This window comes from Silene latifolia, chromosome Y (genome assembly GCF_048544455.1).
Source record: "Silene latifolia isolate original U9 population chromosome Y, ASM4854445v1, whole genome shotgun sequence".
Classification (NCBI taxonomy): Eukaryota; Viridiplantae; Streptophyta; class Magnoliopsida; order Caryophyllales; family Caryophyllaceae; genus Silene; species Silene latifolia.
Genome location: NC_133538.1, coordinates 244478377 through 244483929, shown reverse-complemented (window position 1 = coordinate 244483929; position 5553 = coordinate 244478377).

Genomic DNA, 5553 nt, shown 5'->3' with positions numbered 1-5553 from the left:
AAAAGAAGAGATGAGAGAGAGTGTCGTCATTCCCCCCCCCCCCCTTCCTTATTTATTCTCAGATACAAAATAAAATATCCGAAAGATAAACTAAAAGATTGCGTAAAAGTCAAAACCACTCGATCGAGTAGAAATAAACTACTCGATCGAGGACAATAAGTGACAAAAATCTCGATCGAGTAACACAAGTACTCGATCGAGTAACACAAGTACTCGATCGAGGAACTCAATAAACGCCTATCTCGATCGAGCTAAGTAAAGTACTCGATCAAGGTCTTCAGCATCAAAGTTACTCGATCGACCAGTTTAAGCTACCAATTCTAGTCGATCGAGCATAATAGCACTGTATCCTCATGGGTGAACTCAGAACATCTTCCGAAACTACTTCACGCATCCTTAGGTGACAATTGCCGGGCTTCGATTCTTCCATTTTCAAAATGCATGCAATATGGGACAAGTTTAGGCTTGATTATGCTCCTTTCTGGTTCATTCCTACAATCAATACAAGACAAACCAAAGTAGACTATTCGGGGGCATTTGTAGCAAGTTGCCACATAAATAACACAGAAATGCGTGTAAATATAGGGTAAAAACCATATATAAAATGCACACATAAAATCTCCCAAAACCAAACCTTTGCTTGTCCCCAAGCAAACTATAAATAAAACTAAAGATAGCTAATGGAACGGGACCAACTTACCAGCTACAAATCGTCCACCCAAGCCAATTTAATGCAACAAATAACAAAGTAGCAAAGGGTCAAATGCAAAAGAGTTAAATCAATGTTTTTAAATACTGAACCGTCGACCTTGCAAGACTCATATATATCGGACTCTCACGGGTCGCTCATCACACAGACTAAGAACAAGGTGAGTATAATTGTATGAGAGGAAATAAAGACGCTCACCTAAACTTCGACCTATAAGAACATGCATTCCAACCAATCAGGACCAAGACACATGCCGAGGACTTACATATAGTGTGAGGTGAGGTAATTGGGTAAGAAGGGGCAAAATAAATTTGGATAAGTAGAGGTATAGCTAAGCCAGTACAACCATAACCAAATAACCAACTCATTCCGCTTCACTACTCAATAAAAAACGTAAAACCGTGCCATCGTGGCAAAACATCACTCACACCATCAAAAGATTTCCCATGAAAAATAATGATAAGCATGGGAGTCAAAACAACAACTTTTTCAAATGATTCTTTTTTTCTTCTTCATCATTGAACTTTCTTTCATCATTTTTCATTTTTTTTTCAATCTTTTTCATTTCACTTTTTCTTCTTTTTCATTCAGGCTACCAACTTCAAATCTTTCAAAACGAACCAAATCTAACATGGATAATAGCATACCTAAAAAAACCACCCAACTAGCTTGACAGGGCAGGCTAAATTTTGGATGTAGTTAGGGGGTCAAAAGGCAAATTTGGCTAATGTGAAGTTAATGGGTAGTAATGAAAGAAGGGTTGTAAGTTACCTCTCCACGTGTGTCACCACCGCAAACCAAATGGATACAGGTACTAAGAAAAGAGCGTCATGCTAGCAATTTGATGTTACATGTCTTATAAGGAATACTACTCACATCCTAAATGAAACCGCTCATGAATGTCACCAGTTTAGTCAGCTCTAAATCTTAGAATGTAAATGTAGTTTGCTAATATTAGAGTCAAGTCAATTCGTTCAGATAGGCTTAATCAAAAACTCGTAGATTATGCAATAAACCATGCCGAAAAAAATGTTAAAAATGTGCAAGGCAAAGGTAAAAGACTCAATGTAGCACAAAAGTCATAGCGTTTCGACTCAACCTAAATGCAACAAGTAAACGTGGAAAATTTTTCATATTTTGGAAATTTTCAATTTTTATAAGATTTTCGTAATTTTGTTTGAAATTAAAACAAACAATGCATGCAAAAATAAACGTGCAAACGAAAATGTAATAAAAACAATATGCAGACACAGATATGGATGCATACCCTCCCCAAACTAAACCGTACAATGCCCTTATTGTACCCAAAAATAGGGAAAGGAAAATACAAACTGAAAAGAAGAGAAGAGGGTAGCCTCGGGAAAACTTACAAGATAACGCAAATTAACGACCTCCCCAAACTGTCCAGCAACATGGGAGGTCGCAAATAGCCCCCTAACACCGCAGCACGCGAGTCAAAGCAAAAGAACTCGATCGAAAGAGTAAAGGACTCGGTCGAGGAAAACGGGGGATCACAAGCACTCGATCGAGAACATCATGTACTCGATCGAGAAGTCATCAAATCAGAGTGCTCGATCGAGAGGTGAAGGTCTCAATCGAGTGAGGAAAGTACTCGATCAAGAGGAAAAAGTCCTCGATCGAGCTCTTTAGGCCTGATCTTCTTGGCGTCCGTTGAAGCATCTGCAAAAACGCAACAAACTACCCACAGAACTAACGAAACCAGTCCAAACGTTAAGTTTATCGTCCATTAAACTAGAAACTAATGCACACGAAAATAACGAAAAGTTTAAAGCAAAGTACAACAAATTACAAGCCGGGTTGTGTAACACCCCCGCACACCAGAATGCCTTACCAAGGACCATCCTGGTGTATGAAGGTGTTACCATCTCGGTCACCCGAGGTAGTAGATCAAATAGACAATGAAAGAACAGTTATATTATATTACTTAAAGTCTTTACAACCAAACTATAAAATGTGATACAAAAGGACAGCTACGACTACTACTGACCTCTCGCGTCAGGACATCTATATCGGTAGCGTGGTGACTCGAATCCCTCCAAGCCCATTAGCAAACAGACTAGCTGTACCTGCTAAACCAACTGCTCACCATCCCTAAATGGATCATCACATATTTTAAAAAACAACAACGGAGTCAATTACTGAACAATTAAAGTAAGACAAGTACAATAAACAACCAGCTGATCGTCATCCTCCTCCGGTCTCTCGATCTCACACAGTAACCGATTACACACCGAAGTGTGTAGCCCTGCCAGATTACCCATCGCAACAGGTAATCCTCGCCGCCAGTGGGGGACCGCAGCCAAACCCCACCTATATCCCGCTCATCAATGAGCGATATCCCTGTCCCTTAATGTGCACATCCGCTCCTGTGGCGGGTTCCACGGAGGGCGAACTAGGGTGTGAAGCCACTCCCGCAAGTGACTCTACCACAATCATCACACCACCACTACCACCACATCAACTCTCCAACGATGATCAGCAGACAACAATCATACAAACTACAACAAAACAATCTTAAATCAATTAAATAAGAACTTAGTTGGGAAACCCTACCTTATCGCCAACCACGAAAATGCATCTACAAACAGCCAAGAAAGACTCCAAGACGTATCCTACAACGATAACCACATCCTATTATATGACTACCCCTAAAAAATCTACTGAAAAGGACAACCAAACAGCGACTTACCTAGTGACGCGGACCAACGGTGACACGGACGACGACCACGCAAGCATCCATCCTACGCACCCCGTCCCCTTCCATGGTTGAGGTCTAGGCTAAATGAGAGTGTATGGAGATATGGGTGATAGGTGATAGAAAGATAAATTAGGTTTAAAGAAAAAGGAACTGCCGAAAATGAAATGAAACTTGCGAACTTGCGTTTTATATCAACGCATGATCAGCAGCCATACTCGGTCAAGTATTCTCTTACTCGGCCGAGTAAGCTCTACTCGATCGAGTACTCACACTACTCAACTGAGTAGTCCCTACTAGGTCGAGTAATCACTCACGGGAGTCACTAATCCTCACCTACCCTCTCACCTATCCTCTCCTAAGGTCTTTCCTGGTCAAAGGGTCGGTCAAAAGAGTCTTTAAAAATCGTGGGTATTACAGTCTTCCCCCCTTAAGAGGAACTTCGTCCCCGAAGTTCAACCCATACATCTTAACGGCGAGGTTAGCCATCTAAGTGACGATCGATATAACACAAAGACGTACCAAACTCCGACCACTACAAGGCAATACAAAATGCACTACTACAAAACACTCATCGCACAAGACTCCGACTACTACAAAACTCACGACCATATTATTCAAATATAGCATCCAATTTTAATTCTCTTGTCGGTTATCACAATTAAGTTCGTGACAACATAGTAGGGAGGATGAATATAAAAAGAAGGCATATATAAGGAAAGAAAGCTAAACACCAAAGAACTTTGTTTTAACTTTTGTTTGTACGGACTTTTGTATCGCGATATGTTATCTACCCCTCTAAAAAGGAACTTCGTCCCTGAAGTTCATTAGACCCAATAACAACGACTAACCTATCAGACAACCATTATAAGATATATACTTTGATGCACGACCACACACACACCTATATTCATAATCAACAACTCACTTATGAACACTAAGCAAGAAAAAGATGCACATATCCTACTTAAAGAACTACACAAGTATATATATATATATAAAAAAAACCATGGTACTACTGCCATCTCGAACACAATCAAGCTATGTATTACCGTTACTACCATGCCTGAAACTCGTCCATAAGTTGTATCTAGAAGTACAAGGTACTCTATACCAGAGTGTGGAGACACTAGCAAGATAACATAGTACACCCAAGACTAAAGGATTAAACATATGAAGCTAAAACGAACTGCAACACATTAAAACGCAATACCCTGATACTCGGCCGAGTAAAATGTTAGAAATTATTAATCTCGTTAATTTACATATTCATATATGAATCAATTTATTTAGTCATAAAATAAATTCTAGATTTTATGCATGCAAACATGAACAAAAGTAGAGAAGAAATCGTCTTTCTTACTATGTGATTTCGGTTTTATGGGCACCAACAAGATCTCCTTCTTGTTAGTTCTTGAGCTTTCCAACAATGGATGAACAAGATTCAAGTTTAGAATCTCTCCAAAAAGCATATACCCAAGGAAACATCTTAATAACTAATATTATTATGATCTAGTAATAATATTAATCTAGCTTAAATATTTGACCCAAAATATTGATTTTGTTCTCCTCTATTTCGGTTTAGAGGAGAGGATTTTGTGTGTTTTTCTTTCTTTAAAATTTCACAAGTTGTAGAGAAAATCCATTTTTTACTACACTAGAAAAATATGAGTTGAAGTGCGTATGAATAAAAATGATAGAGGAAAAACTCTATCATTTCACTTGGCAAAACCGGTTGGAGGAGGGAAGGTAGCCAATGCATGAGGCCAACTTTCTTCCCAAGAACAACTAGGCATGCATGGCTACATATAGAGTCTAATAATTGTGTTTTTCCCTTATTAAAATAATCAACACAATTTATGCACTAATACCTTCTAAATTTCGCTATACTTGAGATAAACTGGGTAGTCCATTTTATTTTGTCCTTTGTCAATTGTGACATATGTGACATGTTACTTGACATGTGAATTTGTAATGTATTTTTAACATATTAAAAATCAACATACTCATAAAATATGTCATTTACAAAATCGACTAGTAATTCGTAATTACTTGTACCAAAACGGTTTATCAAATTATAAATTACAACGTCTTGTATTTATAATAAATTATTCATTCAATTTCAATT